Source organism: Bos mutus, chromosome 21 (genome assembly GCF_027580195.1).
Source record: "Bos mutus isolate GX-2022 chromosome 21, NWIPB_WYAK_1.1, whole genome shotgun sequence".
In the NCBI taxonomy this organism is placed as follows: Eukaryota; Metazoa; Chordata; class Mammalia; order Artiodactyla; family Bovidae; genus Bos; species Bos mutus.
Window position 1 is genome coordinate 48,452,743 of NC_091637.1, and position 21,297 is coordinate 48,474,039.

A 21,297-nucleotide genomic window follows, 5' to 3' on the forward strand; every position below is an offset into this window, starting at 1 on the left:
GTACTGGTTAGGAGCCCGGAAGCGGCAGGATTTATTTTAAGGAACCGGGAGCCCTCCCCGCGCCTGGAGGCGGAGGCAGAGCAGTGGTAGGCGCTGAGTTTGACGTCACCGGTGGTAGGCGGAGACTGGGCGTGACTGGGCGCGACTTCCGGAAGAAGGGCGCGCCCGCTTGCCGGTAGGAAAGAGAGACGAGGCACGTGATTCCTGACGCACGTAGGCCGGTGGGGCGGGGCGGGAAGCGCTGGCGGTGCCGGCAGATGGGCGCCCTCTCCCGTCGTTCAGAGACCACTCAGTCCAGTCAAGTCTGCAAGTCGGTTATCTTGGGGGCTCTGGCGGTCGAAGTGGCGTTAACTCGCGTTGGTGCGAGAGGTCGCGACGCTTTTCATTATACGCTTCTCTCTTTCTGGGCTGAGGGCTCAGAGCCAGAGTGCTGGCTTGTGTCTTTCCTAGCCGTCCCGCCTGCCCCTAGTGTTGTGGAGAGTTTCTGAGAGAGAGCCCCTGAGAAGGGGAGCGGGCGCTTTCGCGGGCTCACTCGGAGGGGCTGGGTAGGGAGAGGAGCCGCGCGGGCCGGGGCGGCGGAGAAGCCGGACCGAGGTCGTCAGTGGACGCCGCCACCCCTCGGTCGGACCTCGAAGTGGACCTGCGCGCACACCTGGTGTGCGGGGAAGGAATGACGACAGCGCCACCCTTTGGATTTAGAGAGACAGGCGAAAACAAGGCAAATGAGTTAGATCTGCTGGTTGATAATCGGCGTCTTCTCTGGTCTCCGAGGGAGGAGGCTCCGCGTTCCCTGTTTTGAGGCCCTAGGTGTAAAGAAGCTGGTTGTTACGGTGAAGGTTTTCTTTAGCTTGGCTGCCCTCGCTTGAGAGAGGGATTTTCGAAAGAGTGTCCGTTAACTTCACCACATCTTGAAAAGTAGTAAACTGGTTGTACAGGGCAGTGAAGTCAGAAGGGAATAGGTAATTTTATGTAACAATTGAGGATTGCATTAGTGGGCTGCCGCTTCAGAGCCTTAACTATGATCTTGAAACAGCCTAGTTCTCTTGTAATTAACTTCACGAAACTGTTCTATAAGATATTTTTAGCTCTTTGAGGGCAAAATTCTCCATTCGTGATGCTTTGATGCCTTTTGGTGTCTTGTTGCCTGTGATACTGAGTTGTTACCTCTGAGTTACGTGTCTTTCGGTGGCTGTAAAAACAACAAAAAACCAACAACAAAAAAATGCGTTCCTTCGTGGTAGATCACGTCTCTGAACCTCTTGTCTGCAAGAGATTTTTCTATGTAATTCTTCTTATAATAATTTTATGAATGAATTAATGAGCGGTAATGGAAACAGCAATGAATTAGGAAGTTGAGACTTGGATTTGAATTTTTTATTTTTTAAATTCATTGAAATATTTTGAAGTGGACCATGGGTATCTGAATCTCCCACTTGTAAGTACTTCAATATGTATTTCTGAAAACATAATAGTATATTACAAAAATAGTGTTATCACACTTAAGATAACTTCTGTTATCTTCAAGTTTATCTAGTTATCTCCCAAATATTCTTTATAGCCATCTTGTCCAAACCAGGATCCAGTTAAGGACCACATTTGTTTTTGTTTATATTTCAAAATCTCAATCTAGTCACCCCTACTTTTTTTTTTTCTCTCTGATTAGCTAAGAGGAGGCATATTATCCTGGAGAATATCTTCCCTTCTGTAATTGTTTGACTACTTTCTCTTGGTGTTTAGCTTATAACTCTAGTACCTGAAGTTCTAATAAACCTGGACATTTAATGCTAATGGCTTGAATAGGTTGGTGAAGTCTCCATAAAGCAAAGTAATCTGTGAGGTATGATGTTTTCTGTAAATGTTCAACTTTCCCTTCAACTATTCACTTAATGGCCTTAATAATAATTGATAATTCTTGCCTGAATCATAATTTTATTATAGGCTTCAAAATGATAATTTGTGGTTTTTTTTTTCATTCCATCTACATTTATTAATTTGCATTCTTCCTCTCTATTGGAGAAGCTTTCTGTCATAAACTGGCAGCATTTCATTACCCTGAAATACAGCTTTTATCAGAAAGTAGAAAAAATGTTTAGTTATTTTTCTTTTATTACCAATTTTGAAAGTTATATGGCCTCAAAGAGTGACAAATGAGTTTTTCTAGCTTTTTAAAAATTTTTCTAAACATCACATTCTTAGGATTTTTATGTTTTAAACATTCTTTTAGGTTCTCAAATTTTAATACTTCTAGAACTCCTCACAAAGAAATCTGTGCAACTGTTATTGTAATTTTAAACAATTCCATGGCATTTTATTTTTTGCAGGAGGCTGAGGCTGAATTTTAGTCTTTTTTACTTTTGTCAGGATTACTGGATAACATTTAAACAAGTTATTTAACCCTTTGGGGCCTCACTTTCTTTATTTGTATAAGTTCTGGCAAGGTTCCCTGCAGCTCTAATGTTCTCTGACTTTAAAAAAGAAAACATCCTATTTTATTGAGGTATATTTTTCATATATAATTCATTCAAGTATACACATTAATAATTTATTTTATCAAGTGGTACAACCAACACTATAAATCAGTTTTAGAACATGTTCATCTCTTTAATAAGATTCCACATGCCCATTTACAGCTAATCCCCACTTCTACCTCCAGGCAACCATGAATGTACCTTCCTTTTCTGTAAATTTTACTTTTCTGAACATTTGATATGAATGGACTCATACAGTATATGATCTCTTATGTCTGTCTTCTTTGACTTAGCATAATGTTTTTGATCTTGTGTCATTAATTCCTTTTATTATTGCTAAATAGAATTTCATTTTATTTATGGTTTACTCATTTACCAGTTGATTATTGAATCCCAGCACTGGTAGTGAAAGCACCAAATCCTAACCACTGGACCCCCAGGGAATTCTCTGATGAACATTTAGGTTTCTAGTTTTTGGCTGTTTTGAATACCATTTCTTTAAATATTCATTTGCACGTCTTTTGTGGACATATGGTCTTGTTTTTCTTGAGTAGATACCTAGAAGTGAAAATGATAGGTTGTATGATAGTTCTATGTATAACTTTTGGAGAAACTTACAGCTGTTTTTATAGTGACTATCATTTTCCAGTCCTAACAGCTATGTATGAGGGTTCCCAGTCTCTGATTCTTTGATGATCTGGAGATATTCTCTGATTGATTTGAGAATGATATTTTTCCTTATTCTTAGTGTTTTACTAGCAACAAACTACCCTCTCGTTGTTGTTGTTTTGTCCTAGTGTTTTGCTTCCCCATGGCCTGTAAGCCCAGCAGACTCCTCTGTGTATGAGAGTCCTCAGGCAAGAATACTGGAATGGGTTTTCCTCCAAGGTATCTTCCTGACCCAGGGATTAAAACTGCATCTTCTGCATTCGCAGGCAGATACCTGCCTTAGATACCACTAATAATTTTTAATTATTAGGGATAGTTCCTAAAGGAAATAAAAATACAGATAGTCTCCAAAGTAGGTGATTCTGCTTATGATTTTTTAATTTCACAGTGATGTGAAACCGTGATGTGCATTCAGTAGAAACCTACGTTTGATTTTCTCCAGGCTTGTCATATATGGTATGATACTCTTTCGTGATGCTGGACAGTGGCAGTGAGCCACATATCCCAGTTGCACCACAATATTGAGGGTAAACAACCAAATACCCTAAAAAAATTATGTTTTTCACTTTTAGAACAATGTACAATCAATCACATGAGATATTAAACACTTTATTATAGAATAGGCTTGTGTCAGATGATTAGCCAACTAAATATAAGTGTTCTGAGCATGTTTAAGGTAGCCTAGGCTAAGCTGTGATATTTGGTAGGTTCAATTCAGTTCAGTCGCTCATTCGTGTCCGACTCCTTGTGACCCCATGAATTGCAGCACGCCAGGCTTCCCTGTCCATCATCAACTCCCGGAGTTCACCCAGACTCACGTCCATCGAGTCAGTGATGCCATCCAGCCATCTCATCCTCTGTCGTCCCCTTCTCCTCCTGCCCCCAATCCCTCCCAGATCAGAGTCTTTTCCGATGAGTCAACTCTTCGCATGAGGCGGCCAAAGTACTGCAGTTTCAGCTTTAGCACCATTCCTTCCAAAGAACACCCAGGGCTGATCTCCTTTAGAATGGACTGGCTGGATCTCCTTGCAGTCCAGGGGACTCTCAAGAGTCTTCTCCAACACCACAGTTCAAAAGCATCAATTCTTTGGTACTCAGCTTTCTTCACAGTCCAACTCTCACATCCATACATGACTACTAGAAAAACCATAGCCTTGACTAGACGGATCTTTGTTGGCAAAGTAATGTCTCTGCTTTTGAATATGCTATCTAGGTTGGTCATAACTTTCCTTCCAAGGAGTAAGCGTCTTTTAATTTCATGGCTGCAGTCACCATCTGCAGTGATTTTGGATCCCCCAAAAATAAAGTCTGAGACTATTTCCACTGTTTCCCCATCTATTTCCCATGAAGTGATGGGACCGGATGCCATGATCTTCGTTTTCTGAATGTTGAGCTTTAAGCCAACTTTTTCACTCTCCACTTTCACTTTCATCAAGAGGCTTTTGAGTTCCTCTTTCTGCCATAAGGGTGGTGTCATCTGCATATCTGAGGTTATTGATGTTTCTCCCAAGTATATTAAATTGTTTTTGACTTATGGTATTTTTGACTTATGATGGATTTATTGGAACAGAACCCCATTATAAGTCAAGGAGGACCTCTGTATCAATCTGCTATAAAATAAAATGCTGCTGCTTAGTGTTGTTTTTAAATTTTTAGTTTCATTTAGTATGAAAATCATTTAATTTTCATATTAAATGAACGATGGTAGGAATACTATTATTAATGACATTGAGCTAAGACATGAATTAATAAGATATGATTATGCTCAGTTACGATTGAAAAACAGTGTATTTCAGGGACTTCCCTGGTAGTCCCGTGCAAGGGGTGCTGGTTGGGGAGCTAATACTTCACATGCCTTGTGGCCAAAAATCCAAAACATTAAATAAAAAGAAACTATTGTAACATGTTCAATAAAGACTGGTCCACGTCTTTAAAAATGGTCCACATAAAAAATTCTTTAAAAAAGTACATTTCAATAATGGTGTACAATTTATTTTATTAAGCCAGAATCTTTAATATTAATCCATTAAGCATGTATTGAGTATGTATGTTCTTAACATGTAAAATGACTTAGGTTGTTTCTCTTGACATTTACTATACTACATAAACTATAAATTATTTTGGGGAAACTATTTTTGAGAAAGTAACAAATTGACTTCTTTAAAGGACAGAATGAAATCACATTTTGTGAAGTTTTAATGTCGGAATGTGTAATGTTGGATGTATAATTCAAAGTGTGGGAGGAAGTACTGACGTTATGAAGACCATAAGTACTCAGTAGTACTAAGCTTCTGGTTCCAAAAGTGACACATTGTCTCTATGGCAACTACCCATGCTTATTTGGATTTGAAACCCAGGCAACGAATAATGGATAAGAGTATAGCATCAAGATGGATATGGACCCTGGTGGGGTGGTATGTGTGCCTGCTGATGGTCAAGTGTTTGTCCTGTTTCTCTTGTTATGTTTATTATGATTGATTTTTTTGTAGAGATACCTTGATTCTTGTTAATGTGTTTTTCTGGAGAAAAACATTCAATGTTCTTATGTTCTTCCTTTTCTAACATGCTAAAGTTAATGCTTTTTCCAATTTGGTTATTAGGATATTAAATATATTTTCCCTCTGGCTTTCTCTGCATTGCCAAACAGTAGTTATAAAAATATACTGAATCATTTGAAATTTCAATACAGAAAAAATCTGTGACAAAAATTTTATGTTAATTACATTATGAAAAGATGTTCAAGGCTACCAGTAAACATGCAAGTTGCCTAAATTCAAACATTTTTTGAAAGAATTTTTTTTTTTTTTCCTGAGCAGGGTATGAGTTTCAGACACTGCTGGCTGGTAGAGATGATGTAACTTCCTTCCAGTTATCTATTAGCTGCATCCATAAGTTTACTTAGAGGCACAGGAGCCTCCTGGGAGATTAGAACTGATAATTTGATTCTTCCTCTCCACCCTTGTCTGAGGGATTGGGATGGTTCCTAGAGAGGTTGTATTACAGGAAAAAGAAACAAAGAACTGAAGGACACTTCTTTAGGGTAGGAAGAGCCTGCACTGCTAAGCTGGATGCAGGACAAAGGACCAAGTGTTTTTTTTTTTTTCTGTTAATAGTTGCACCGTGTTGTTGATGTCAGAACTGATCTTAACCAAGCCACTCACAAGTTGGTTGTGCAAGTTTGTGAACTGGAAGATCTATATCAATGGAGAGATTGATAGCTCATATCCTAAAGGCTTATATCCACCTGCAATGCAGGAAACTCCAGTTCTATTCATGGGTCGGGAAGATTCCCCTGGGGAAGGCGTAGGCTACCCATTCCAGTGTTCTTGGGCTTCCCTGGTGGCTCAGATGGTAAAGAATACACCTGCAATGTGGGAGACCTGGGTTTGATCCCTGGGTTGGGAAGATTCCCTGAAGGAGGGCATGGCGACCCACTCCAGTATTCTTGGGGGGGAATCCCCATGGACAGAGGAGCTTGGTGGGCTACTCTGTAGCAAAGAGTCTGACATGACTGAGTGACCACGTACAGCACATCCTCATGGAGTCAGGAGCAACAGGGGAAGAATTGGGTTCTCAGCAACATAATAGGTGGTGGGGAGGACTGTGGCTTACCAGAGGATGCTTTTCCCAATGGGAAACTGGGCTCTGTGTTTCCAAGTTTACTAATTTATCAGGAGAAACTAAAAGTCTAACTTTTTAAAAGATGAAATGTCTTGATTTTCAGCTTTCACATAAAAAATATTCTGTAGGGCAAACATAACCAGATTCAAGCAAAACCAGAAATCTGGCAGGATGCCGGATTACAACTTCTTAACCAAAGAACTTTCATGTGTGTGGGCTGGAGCCACTTTGTGTTCCAAGAGCAGGGCCTGCTAGCTAATTCCTGTGTTTCAGTTCCACTCCTTCAACTATTTTATATATATGTATTTTCATTCATTCCTTTCAGAGTTTAAAGAAAAAAGAAAAAGAGGTTTAACTTGAATGTCTTATTTTTATAGCATTACTATTTTCTTGCTTTTAATTCAAGAGATTGAATGTTTCTATAGGTACCTTTTGTAGTTAAAAGCTGAATATTGCTATCTTTAATGCAAGTTGATACCTTGACTTCTAGTCAACATCAGTAATTGACTGATTTTAATTATCTTGGTTTGAGTTGTACAGCTTATATTGTGTATGGGCAGTATCCCACAGTTACTCCAAGGGTGCTGTCTCTAAGTAGTCATTTTAATTGGGTTCCTTTAGTTTCTTTACTAGTTTATGTAATGCGGGGATTTTTTTTTTTCATTTTCTTTTTTTAGAGATACTTTAGGGAGTTTTGAGGACATCCATACGCATACATTAGAACACACCTGAGCCTCCCCGGAACTAGGTGGGGAACTAAAAACAGTAATTAATTGTTCCATGGAAGTGGAAGTGAAAGTCGCTCAGTCGTGTCCAACTCTTTGCGACCCTATGGACTATACAGTCCATGCAATTCTCCTGGCCAGAATACTGGAGTGGATAGCCTTTCCCTTCTCTAGGGGATCCTCCCAACCCAGGGAATCGAATTCAGGTCTCCCACATTGTGGGATTCTTTACCAGCTGAGCCACAAGGGAAGCCCAGTTGTTCCGTAGTCTCTCCTTTTCAGCAGGCGTCCTTTGCTCTTTTCTTTTGCATAGGGCCCAGCTGCTGGCCCTGACTAGTTTACATGGTCTTCTAGTTCAAGTATCTACTTTCATTTGCAAGTTTATTCTTTGTCTCCAGTTGAAGTTCGTGTGAAGATCTCACTGGATTATTCTGGAAGATATGCCACAAAAAAGTTGATCATATTCCTCTTGATTGGCTTACTTTAAGGTGAAGTGTCCTGCCCTAGTCCATTTAGCTGAGTTAAGGAGGATGTAGTAATGTGCGGAGTGCTTTAGGCAGAGGGATGTGGGGATTTGGGTGAAGAGAGGAAGGAACTTTGTTCAGAACAGGATGTGGGCCAGCATCTATCTGCTCATCTGCTCGATACCATGGCTCAGTAATAACCTTTGATCCAGAGATGCCTGGAACTCTGTATTGAACAAAATTGGTCTAAGCTGTCAACAGATCTTTTAAATAGTTGTTGAAAAGTGTTTGGACAGTCTTTTTGCCTTTCCTTACTGCTTGAATATCCAGCAGACTTCCAGGTTATATGAGTTGAGTAGCTACGAGACTCTGCCATGAAGAAATACATTCTTAATGTTCAATTACGGCAAGATTCTCAATGTAATATCTAACCTTTGGAAAAATCTGTTAAGCTTTTTAATTGCTGAAAAGGTGAAATGAAGTAAATATTTTCATGTAGTAAACTTTAATTGAAGTGTTGCTTTGCTCTAAGATAAAGAAGTTTCACTTGATTTGCTAACTCTGATCAGTTTTGGAGGGTGAGGAGTACTGTATTGAGATGAATTTTGGAATTTGAGATTGTTCCCTTGTGTTACTGGGCAGAGTGCCATGTTTGATTTGTGATGTCCGCCATGGATGGAAAGAATTGTTGACCTGAATGACCTGTGTTTTATTTGTAGTTTGGGTTAATTATTGTTTAAATAATCTATTAGTGTTGGTTTTCTATCTTCCTTTTGTTGTACCTATATACTTTTTGGTGGGTAGTATTCATATCAATTCTCTATATTGTGAGTAACAGCAGATCACTTAAGTCTTTAAGTTTTATAAGTAAATTTTTCCATATTAAGAATTCTTTATGGCAAAAGTGATGTTAAGTAAATTTCTAAATATTAAATTTATTAGCCCCTAACTGCATTCTCTAGGAATGTGAACTACTTCTGCATTTGTACTGAATATAAAGGGGAGACTCATACTTTTGTACCACAATGAAAGTATAAGTTTCCTTTCACTTACACAGTTTTTTCCATGGTATTCAGTTTATATATAGGAATATTCTCTCATCTCTAAAGTCTAGCATTTAAGGGAGAAGTTTCTAGTAGAAATTCGTTACTTTTTTTCTTAGAGTAATACGTGAACATGTCAACAAAAAAATGTAGTACAGCAGTACTTTTGATGTAAAGCAACAGTATTCCTTGCCACTAGTTGTTAGGCCTACCCCCATAAACAAACATTTGAACTAATTTATTGTTTGTTCTTCAGGAAACTTTAAATTATTATGCTTTTACCTACACTCCTTGGTTGATTAAACACCATCTATTTCCTCCACTTTATAAAAGATGAAGATTTAGTTCAGTTACTTCCTTTTCCCTCCCCCAATTCCTACCAGTGTTTGGTAGTTAATTGTAATTTTAAGTTTTTTTCGTGTGTGTGTGTATATACACACATACAGTTACATATATATTTATTGAGGTAACATTGACTTATTATAATATGTTGTAATATTGGCTTATAATATGTGTACAGCATAATAAATTGACAACTTTATGCACAGCAAAGTGCTCACTACCAAAAAGTCTAGTTTCCATCCATCACCATACACCCTCTTTATCCATTTGTTTTCTCCCCAATCCCCTTTTCCTCTGGTAACCACCAGTCTGTTCTCTGTATCCATGTGTGTGTGTGTGTTCTGTTTATTTTTAAAAATATTCCACATGTGGGTGAAATCATACAGTATTTGTCTTTTTCTCTTTGGCGTGTTCATTTGGCATAATACCTTCAGGTTCCCTCCATGTTGTACCAGATTGCAAAATTTAATCTTTAATGTCTTGGTTCTTATATTAATCATCTTTGACTGCACAGTAGTCACAATCTTTGTGTGCAGGAGAGTGAATTGTGACAGATTAGGTAACTGTTCAGCAGATATTTACTTCTTGGCCAGAAGAACTTGGGAAGAAGTGACTGCACCAGTTCTGAGCCTAGGCTTTAGGAGCTATTAAATGTTTCCACTTGCCACTCTGGGAGTTGCCAATCTTTGCATAATAAAACAGGTCCCAGGCATCTGCTGGCCACTGTATAGCCCTAGATAGAAACACATGGGAAAGATGTCAACTTGATCTACAGCCTGAAACAGAACTGCCCCAATTGACTTAAATAATTTATTTCTCGAAGTGAGAAATACATGCTTATTTTTGTATGTTATTGATATTTTGTGTTTGCTTATTTTGCCTGAAAAGGTGATTAATTTAAAAATGGGTACCTCAGAGTGGGGTGCAGCTATAACAGAAACTTCAATTACATACCATTGGCTTTGAAACTGGTTGGTGGTTAGCAAGGAAACCACTACAGGAGGCTGGGAAAATGGTGAATTGTGTTACGTAGTAGCAAAACTTTTGATAAACTGTTGTCTGTGGTATCATGGAAGGCAGTTTAACTAATGAAGTTGCAGTTTTGGACAAGGAAATTTGTTGGCTGAAAGTTGAAAGCATGTGCTAGTTGCTATTGGCCACACAGGGTAAGGTACTACAAGAATAGTTCAATCTACCACATCTGACCTCTTGGTGATAATCATTCATGTCCCTCCCATTCCAGTGACCTAGTTCTTTGTCTTAATATGCATGTGTGATGGAACATGCCAGCTGTCAGGCTCTCCTTTAGTGTGGGTGGATAGAAAGCCGACTGTTAGGATGCTGATATTCCAAATGCCACAAAGAGGAAGGCCTGCCTCTGGGTTACTAAAACCGAAGCTTAATTTTTCTGTTGATGTTTTCCCCTTCCTCCTTTTCCTATTTCCTTTTTAAAAAAGAGGCTATCGTTAGTAAGTGTGCTATTTGCCGAAACCAGTAAACCTGAAAATTCAATGGCTTAACAAAAAAGCATTTTAGTTTTTTGCTTCTTTAGTCGTCCAATGAGGGTCTTCTCAGCAGGCGACTTTCCTTCCTGTGATTTAGTGTACTGAATTTCTTTTGTGATTCTGCTATCCTTAAAATTCCTTGTGGTTCTCTGTCTCCTTCTAGAGGAAGGGAAGGAGAGAATGGAGAAGACACTTCATTGCCTGGCAGGGAAATGACCCATTACTTCTATTTCATTCCATTGGCTAAAACTAGTCATATGGTAGTACCTAGGTACAAGAGGGCTCTGAGAAGGGGTGGGTGGTTTGGCTAAGCAGTTCCTTCTTGGAGACAACTCTATCTTATAGAAGGAGGTGTGTTAATTTAGGTTGATAGTTGAACATCTTTGCCACAAAGGAGAGTTATCTTCTTGTTATTTTTGGTTAGGGATAAATATTAGGCTTCCATGTATGCTTTGTGAGTAGAGGTGGAAGAGGAAGATAAATGTGGAGTATTTGACTGGGTACAGTTTTTCTATATTCAGGTATTCTGTTGTCTCTGTCCTTAGCTACTCCCTTCTTTAATGACCCTTTGAGACAGCTCCTCGGGTATCCCTGAGCCTAGAATCCCTCTGGGGTTCCAGGGGGCAGGTCAGCTTTCATCTCAGTTGCAGCTTCCTCCTATTGTAGTCTGTTCTGTTTAATTTGTTAATACACTCCTGTCTGTTTTTGTCTTTCAGAAATTCGTTGCTGGCCAAATCTCTTGCTGGCCAATGATCAACTCTTTCCAAGCTGAGTTTTCTTTACTGTTATACAGGTGAAGTATCTGTACATTGTTTTTTATTTTAAATTTTAGAAGTCAGGTGTAGTAAATATAGAATATTTTCAATTAGTACCTCTAACAGAATTTCAAGTATTTTTTAACACCTGCTACTTAATGAAGATGCTTTCCATCCATCATCTACTGAGCACTTTTCCAGGCTCTGGAGGACATGAAAAAAGGTCTAATATATAACACTGTAAGTGTAAAGTCCCTCCTCAGCCGGGCCACTCCCAGCTTACTTTTTCAAAGACACTGATTCTATCATGGTACTTCTTTAGAAATATTTGGGACTTTTTCCTCACTTATCTTTCCCTCTGTAAGCCCTACCTGGCTCTTAGTTCCCTCTCTCGCAGTACATGCCCCTCAAGTAAGAGCGATTCAGTTCATTGTGTCAGCAACATGCCATGTCATTTCTCACATCTGTGCCTTTGTACATACATGTAGTGTCCACTTTCCAGAGTTACTGTCCCTTTCATATCTGAGTCCTGCTTAAACAAATGATGAATTCAAGTTTCAGTTTTTTTCCAAATAAATGAATATTCATTAATTTAAACCCTGAGTTGTTTAGATATATGCTGTTCAAAGGGCATTCTGTAAATTCTTTTCCCATTTAGGTTATTGCAGAATATTGAGCAGAATAACCGAATCACCTTGCTAAACACCTGCAATTAACGCAACATTGTTAGTCAACTATGCTCCAGTACAAAATAAAAATTTAAAAACAAAATGAAAAAACCCAAAGTGCAGTCTGCAGACTGATAGCAGTGTGTGGACTATTACCACTGTGCTGAAATATAAGTACAGAAATTAAGAATAAGCTTTAGAAACTTTTATAGGAATTTGACAGAGAAATTATATGCCTGTCAAATTTATAATAAAATTTGGTTTCTATTTGACATGTTTAAAAAATTCTGGTAATTCATTTAAATTTCATTTTATAAAAGGCTCGGTCCACAAAGGATTAGAAAAATTTTTTAAATGGCATTTTACCACAGATAGTTCAAGAAGCATTTATTGGGGCTACCTTAGTGGCTCAGTGGTAAAGAATCCACCTGCCAATGTAGGAGATTGTTTCAATCCCTGGTCCTGCAAGATCACACATGTGGCAGAGCAGCTAAGCCCATGAGTCACAACTATTGAGCCATATGCTGCCACTGCTGAAGCCTGTGCTTAGAGCCTATGCTAGTGCACTGCAACTGGAGAGTAGCCCCCATTTGCCACAAGTAGAGAGAAAAAAAAGAAACATTTATTTTAGGCATCTTGTGGGATATTAGTTCCCTACCAGGGACTGAACCCAGGTCATAGCTGTGAAAGTGCTGTGGACCACCAGGGAATTTCCAAGAAGCACTAATTTAGACTGCAAAGATTATGAGTATTTAGCGATGAAGAGATTAGAAGAGGATTTCACAAAGGGCACAAAGGAGATGAGATCTCTTTTTGAAAGGTGACTGAGATTCAGATGGTTGTAAAGCTCTGTGGCATTTCTAGCAGGAATAACGAGGTTTTGGATTACAAATGAAGAGAGTTGTGCTATTAATAATATGATCTGTGGTGACGAAGGAGAAAAAGGGTCCTAGCAGAGTATATGAGACTAGTTTATAGTTTTAATCACACAGAATCCTAAGGTGGTAAGTTTGGAACTCACAGCTTCAGTAAGGGAATTTGTACTTATTCTTTTGGTGGAAATTGCTGCATCTGAAGAGAAGCCTTAGCATCTTACTTGACTCTGCTCTGATTATATTTCAGGACTATCATGAAGATGCATTGAAAGTTACACACACTGGAGGAGTGTGATATCCCTTTCAGTTGGTAATCTTCCTGTCGTGAAAGTTGCTTGCCAGCTTTACTTTTGAATGAACACAGTAAACACCAAGGTGAAAATATCAATGAAAAAAATCTACTCTCCATACTATGTATATTTCCCTGTATGTTCTGAACCTGCTTATAGCCACCTACCACAGTAGTCTGTAGTTTCTGTTTGCCAAACTATTAAAAGTCTTAGTTACAATCATATTTTTTTTTCTACTGTTCTACCTTGACTTTCCCTTCAGCTCTTCTCAGGATTGAGATATGGAAAGATCCTTCTGTCCTTTACCACACAGTTCCTTTGTCAGGAATTCCAGGATTTCCTCCAAGTTTGCAAGTATGTATTTGACTTAATTCCTTAATTTCAACACTGACTGTTTCATTTTATGTTTTCCTACTTTTGTAATTAGGTTGACTCAAATAATAAATAAAGATTTTATTTATTTTTTACTTGAAATATAGTTGACATCAATATTACCTTAGTTTTAAGTGAAAACAGTGATTTGACATTTATATACATTATGGGCTTCCCCAGTGGCTCACATGGTAAAGAATCTGCCTGCAATGCAGGAGACACAGGTTTGATCCCTGGGTAGGGAAGATCCCCTGGAGAAGGAAATGTCAACCCACTCCAGCATTCTTGCGTGGAAAATTCCAAGGACAGAGTAGCCTGGCAGGCTACAGTCTTTGGGGTTGCAAAGAGTCACACATGACTGAGCGACTAACACACACATACATTATGAATTGATTACAACTGTAAGTTTTTTAACCAAATGTCACCATACATATTTATTACAGTATTATCAACTGTGTTGCTTGTGGTGAACATTACGTCTTGGTTACTCATTTGTTCAGTAGCTGGAGGTTTGTATTTCTGAATCCCCTTTACCTATTTTACCCAGCCCCCACCCAGTTCCCCTCTGGTGTGCACCAGTTTGTTATCTGTGTCTCTGACTCTGTTTCTCTTTTGATTTCCTTTGTCTTGTTTTGTAGAGTCCATATATAAGTGAAATTGCATGGTATTTGTGATTTCTCTGACTTATTTCACTTAGCATAATACTCTGTAAATCCATCCTTCTTGTGAAGGTTTGTCTTCCCAGTTCTAGTGCCACAAGCTAGGAAGCCTGACAAGGGGCTCAGACGCCTTACTCTCTAGGGTTAATGTCTGCGGTTGTGATACCCCTCCTAGTTGTGGGTTGCTGCACTAGGGTGAGGGTTCTGTGCCCCTCGTACCCATTTTCTTTTATATCTTTAATTGTAGAAAATGTATTCTGCTAGTCTTTAAGTCATTTTCAGAGATAATTATTCTATATGTAGTTCTATGTGTGTGTCCGTTGGAGAAGATGAGCTTGGGATTTTCCTACTCTGTCCACCATCTTGATCTTCTAGATCCAATCTGATAAAAATTATTTTCAATTAAAAAAACTTGTTTTTATCTTGTTCTCTATTTTCCTTTGTCAGTTTTATCTTGGATCACAGCTTTTTTTCTTACTGAATTACAGTGATAGGAATTCAGAGACATGGAATTAAAAAGAATATTGATATAATCATTGCTTCTGGAGAATTAGCATTACAGTACATATATGAGCTGAATTAGTTTTTTTTTGTTTTGTAGTAAAATATACATAACAAATTCAGACTTAAATTGAAGAAAGTGGGGAAAACCACTAGACCATTCAGCTATGACCTAAATCAAATCCCTTATTATTATACAATGGAAGTGAGAAATAGATTTAAGGGACTAGATGTGATAGAGTGCCTGATGAACTATGGATGGAGGTTTGTGATGTTATACAGGAGACAGGGATCAAGACCATCCCCAAGAAAAAGAAATGCAAAAAAGCAAAATGGCTGTCTGAGGAGGTCTTACAAATAGCTGTGAAAAGAAAAGAAGGAAAAAGCAAAGGTGGAAAGGAAAGATATACCCATTTGAATGCAGAGTTCCAAAGGATAGCAAGGAGAGATAAGAAAGCCTTCCACAGCGATCAATGCAAAGAAATAGAGGAAAACAGTAGAATGGGAGAGACGAGAGATCTCTTCAAGAAAATTAGAGATACCAAGGGAACATTTCATGCAAAGATGAGCTCGATAAAGGACAGAAATGGTATGACCTAACAGAAGCAGAAGATATTAAGAAGAGGTGGCAAGAATACACAGAAGAACTGTACAAAAATGATCTTCACGACCCAGATAATCAAGATGGTGTGATCTCTCACCTAGAGCCAGACATCCTGGAATGTGAAGTCAAGTGGGCCTTAGGAAGCATCGCTACAAACAAAGCTGGTGGAAGTGATGAAATTCCAGTTGAGCTCTTTCAAATCCTGAAAGATGATGCTGTGAAAGTGCTGCACTCAATATGCCAGCAAATTTGGAAAACTCAGCAGTGGCCACAGGACTGGAAAAGGTCAGTTTTCATTCCAATCCCAAAGAAAGGCAATGCCAAAGAATGTTCAAACTACTGCACAGTTGCACTCATCTCACATACTAGTAAAGTCATGCTCAAAATTCTCCAAGTCAGGCTTCAGCGATACATGAACCATGAATTTCCAGATGTTCAAGCTGGTTTTGGAAAGGCAGAGGAACCAGAGATCAAATTGCCAACATCCGCTGGATCGTGGAAAAAGCAAGAGAGTTCCAGAAAAACATCTATTTCTGCTTTATTGACTATGCCAAAGCCTTTGACTGTGTGGATCACAATCAACTGTGGAAAATTCTGAAAGAGGTGGGAATACCAGACCACCTGACTTGCTTCCTGAGAAACCTGTATGCAGGTCAGGAAGCAACAGTTAGAACTGGACACGGAACAACAGACTGGTTCCAAATAGGATAAGGAGTACGTCAAGGCTGTATGTTGTCACCCTGCTTATTTAACTTCTATGCAGAGTACATCATGAGAAATGCTGGGCTGGAAGAAACACAAGCTGGAATCAAGATTGCCGGGAGAAATATCAATAACCTCAGATATGCAGATAACACCACCCTTATGGCAGAAAGTGAAGAGGAACTAAAAAGGGTCTTGATGAAAGTGAAAGAGGAGAGTGAAAAAATTGGCTTAAAGCTCACATTCAGAAAACGAAGATCATGGCATCTGGTCCCATCACTTATGGGAAATAGATGGGGAAACAGTGGAAACAGTGTCAGACTTTATTTTTTTGGGCTCCAAAATCACGACAGATGGTGACTGCAGCCATGAAATTAAAAGACGCTTACTCCTTGGAAGGAAAGTTATGACCAACCTGGACAGCATATTCAAAAGCAGAGACATTACTTTGTCAAGAAGGATCCGTCTAGTCAAGGCTATGGTTTTTCCAGTGGTCATGTATGGATGTGAAAGTTGGACTGTGAAGAAAACTGAGTGCCGAAGAATTGATGCTTTTGAACTGTGGTGTTGGAGAAGACTCTTGAGAGTCCCTTGGACTGCAAGGAGATCTAACCAGTCCATCCTAAAGGAGATCAGTCTTGAGTGTTCATTGGAAGGACTGATGTTGAAGCTGAAACTCCAATACTTTGGCCACCTGATGCAAAGAGCTGACTCATTTGAAAAGACCGTGATGCTGGGAAAGATTAAAGGCAGGAGGAGAAGTGGACGACAGAGGATGAGATGGTTGGATGGCATCACCGACTCAATGGACATGAGTTTGGGTAAACTCTGGGAATTGGTGATGGATGGGGAGGCCTGGCATGCTGCAGTTCATGGAGTCACAAAGAGTGGGACACGACTGAGCGACTGAACTGAACCGAACTGATACATAAAAATTTATCATTAAGCATACAGTTCAGTGGCCTTAAGTGTATCCACATTGTTGTGTGACTGTTAACCACCATCCATCTCAGAACTTTTTCATTTTTCCAAACTAAAACTCTATACCCATTAAAAAATTCCTTATTTCCCCTCCCTACCCTAAACTAATTATTTTAATTTTACGTATTTTTGCATGTGTTTACTTGTTTTGCTTGCTGTTTTTGTAAATGAATATATGTTGAATACTACATATATGTATGGAACTGGCCAGATCAGGGTGAAGTTAACATTTATAAAGAAGGCTGAGCAATTTGCCATTAGGTGGTTTCCTGGGTGACAGAGACTTGTATCATATTCTTTATCTTACATCTGCACTCCAGTCCGTGAAATGTGAAGAAGTACATAAGCTATTTTTTGTTTCAGAGTTTACCAGCAAAATGCCTAATTTTACCAGTCTGACAATTCTAAGCCAAGATTGAACTGAAATATTGCTTTGATTTCATCTGGTATCTTGAGTACTTGAATGAACATATTGGCAAAATTGCTAAATGCAAAATGAATGGTAGCTTGATTATTTTTTTAAAGCCTGGAGAAATTTTTTATATATGTATATATATATATATATTTTTTGAGGTGTCCTCTTTTTCTTTCTTTCTTTTTCTTTTTCTTTGTTATGTTCAGTTGCACCTCTTCCTTCTCCTGCCCTGTAGGTCACCTATTTCTCATGTTTTTTACCTTTAGTCTTTTGCTTAGAAATCTCACTTTTTTCAGTTCACGGATATCTTTGTGAGAAAATAACTCCTAAGTCTATATAGTTGCCTCTTGAACAGTATGTGTTTGAACTGCGTGGATCCACTTATATGTCGAGTGTTTAATAATACTACACAATTTGTGACTGGTTGAATCTGCAGGTACAAAACTACAGATACCAAGGGCTGACTATAAAGTTGTACATGGGTTTTTGACTGGATGGAGGATTGGTACCCATAACTCTGTGTTGTTTAAGGGTCAAGCTAAGCTAAGTCACTTCAGTCGTGTCCGACTCTGTGCGACCCCATAGACAGCAGCCCACCAGGCTCCGCCGTCCCTGGGATTCTCCAGGCAAGAACGCTGGAGTGGGTTGCCATTTCCTTCTCCAATGCGTGAAAGTGAAAAGTGAAAGTGAAGTCGCTTAGTCGTGTCTGACTCTTAGCGACCCCATGGACTGCAGCCCACCAGGCTCCTCCGTCCATGGGATTTTCCAGGCAAGAGTACTGGAGTGGGGTGCCGTTGCCTTCTCTGGAGTTGGGCACTACTTGCCACTCAACAACAACTGGACAGCATGGTGCTAGGTACTGCTGCTGCTGCTAAGTCGCTTCAGTCGTGTTCGACTCTGTGTGACCCCATAGACGGCAGCCCACCAGGCTCCCCCGTCCCTGGGATTCTCCAGGCAAGAACACTGGAGTGGGTTGCCATGTCCTTCTCCAATGCATGAAAGTGAAAAGTGAAAGTGAAGTCAATCAGTCTTGTCCGACCCTCAGCGACCCCATGGACTGGCAGCCTATAAGGCTCCTCTGTACTGGAGTGGGTTGTACTGGAGTGGGTTGCCATTGCCTTCTGCAGTTTAAGGGTCAACTACATTCTTAACCCTAAGTCATAGTTCTAAATCTAGAACTGTCCTGAAATTTTCTCTTACATGATCTGGTATCACCTCAAACATATCTAATATTGGACTTAACATTTTTCCTGCCACTTTAATCCTCCTCTTTTCTCTCTCTCTCTCTTTTTTTTTTTTTTTCCAAAAATAGCACTGCTGTTTTTGTCATTACCTAAGTTTGACATTTAGCAGTGATTTGCTGCTTCTTTCTGAATTCAACTAGTCACCAAATCCTACCAACTGTTTCTATTATTATGATCATTGTAACATATGACCCTTTCCATTTTTATTGTACTCTAGCCAATATAGGGCCTAATCAGCTGATACCTAGGTTACTGCAGTTGTCCCCTACTGATAGAGTTTTTCTCTTGAGTCCCTTATACCACTTTTTTTTCTGTAATTCTCACATAAAAGTTGTGAATGTCTATTTTGGATTATATTTAATTATGTCCCACTTCTCTTTTTCATCGTTGTACTCCCCAGAAGCCTTGCAACAACTGAGCGACTGAACTGAACTGAAATGTTTTTAAGAATATGGTGTTCTAACTATAATTATGTATTTTGAACAGCAACGCCATGTTCTTTCATTCATTTAACAAATATTTATTGAGTGCTTATTATGTGCCAAGGATGTGTAGCTAAGGGTATAATAATCATTATAGCAATTAACAAACAAAAACTTATGACTCTGGTGGCTTATATTCCAGTGAGGTCATGCAATGACAAAGGAGCAAAATGCATAATGTCTTAGATGGTGATAACTAAAAAGGAGAAACAAGTAAATGAAGTGGGAAAACAGGGAGTATAGAGGGTGAAAGGTCCTAGGAAGGCCCTTCTGTAAAGGTGGCATATCAGTAAAGACTTGAAGAAAATGAGTGGGAAAGGCAGCAAATATCTGAGGAAAAGAGGTTTCCAAAAGGGAGCAGCAAGTGCAAAGGACCTTGGATGCAAGCATGTCTGGCATGATTGAATATTAGGGAGGAGTAGAGTGAGCTGGAAGATGGGTAATATTAATATAAATCAAAGGTCTATATTAGGAAGATAGGTATAGAGTGGAAAAATACAGATTGAGTGGGGCCTTGTAGGACACAATTAGGAGTGTGTTGTTTTTTTTTTTTTTCTTTGAATGAAATGTTTAGCCTTGGGAAGATTTTGAAGTTACAAGTGACACGATCCTTCTTGTTAATAGAATCATTCTGGCAACTATAATTGAAAAGAGAGAGGAAGCAGGGAGATCAGATAGGAGCTTTGACACAGATCTCAGTGAGATATCATAGAGGCTCAGACTTCGGTGATTGCAGTGGGAGTAGTGAGAGGTATTCTGGTTTGGGATATAGTTGAAATAGAACCAATAGAATTTTCTGGTGGGTTGGATGTGAAGAATGAGGGGAAGTGGACAGTCAAGAATTATTTGAAGTTCTTTTGGCCTGAGCAGCTGAAGAATGGAGTTACTATTAACTGAGATAGAGGTGCATCTGAGAGGAGCAGGTTTGGTAGTAGGTTTGATAGGAGTTAAGCTTTGTACATGCTAAGTTTGTGATCCCAGCTTGACATCCAAGCAGAGCAAAACTGTCCAGGTGAGTATGAGTCAAAGTCAAAGTCACTCAGTCATGTCCAAATCTTTGCGACTCCATGGACTATACAGTCCATGGTATTCTCCAGGCCAGAATACTGGAGTGGGTAGCCTTTCTCTTCTCCAAGGGATCTTCCCAACCCAGGGATTGAACCCAGGTCTCCTGCAATGAAGGCAGATTCTTTACCAGACCCAGGTCTCCCACAGTGCAGGCGGATTCTTTACCAGCTGGGCCACAAGGGAAGCCCAGGAATACTTGAGTGGGTAACTTATCCCTTCTCCAGTGGATCTTCCTGACCCAGGAATTGAACCTGGGTCTCCTGAATTGCAGACAGATTCTTTACCAACTGAGCTATCAGGGAAGTCCTATTAGGCTGAAATTTAGGAAGCAGTTCTGGGAGTCATCAGAATTGAGATAGTGTTTAAAACTATGAGACTGAGTCATCTGAAAATGTAGTAACAAAAGATTAAACTTTTGGTCTTTTTGTAGACAACATATGTGGGGGTCTTGTTTTTGTAAACTTTTTGAAATACTCTGTATCTCTGCTTAGTACATACCTCGAAAGGCTCCAGGTTCTCGTGGCCTTTCACAGTTAGTCTTGTATAAATCTCTTTTGTCAGTCACACTGGATCCTGTCACCACAGAATGATCTATTTCTTTAACAAACACCAATTATTCTTTCATTTTGTGAAAGTCTGCATATTTATTCCACTCCCCCTTTATCTTATCTGTGTTGTGAAGTTCATTATATTTTTATATGTGTCGTTTTTTCCCCTAATAAGCTAATGAAATCTGTAGCAGGAGTCATGATTTTTAATATTTTCTACAATGATCAGAAGCCCAGATCTCCTCCTCAGGGGATATCTTTGGAGAAAGCCTTTACAAACATTAGAAACCTGGGGG

The 21,297-nt window shown here is 39.3% G+C and overlaps 1 long non-coding RNA gene across 5 annotated transcripts in view; it reads left to right on the plus strand.

Annotated features, from left to right (window-relative positions):
• Positions 1-102: 102 nt before the first annotated feature.
• LOC138984438 (uncharacterized) overlaps positions 103-21,297 on the plus strand; it is a 70,884-nt gene continuing 49,689 nt past the window's right edge. For 4 of the 5 annotated variants that reach the window (XR_011461729.1, XR_011461731.1, XR_011461728.1 and 1 more), the window contains exons 1-4: positions 103-369; positions 11,554-11,630; positions 13,383-13,510; positions 13,688-13,779. This is a non-coding gene — a long non-coding RNA (uncharacterized lncRNA). The remainder of the gene's footprint in view (positions 370-11,553; positions 11,631-13,382; positions 13,511-13,687; positions 13,780-21,297) is intronic. The other variant, XR_011461732.1, reaches the window with a different exon arrangement.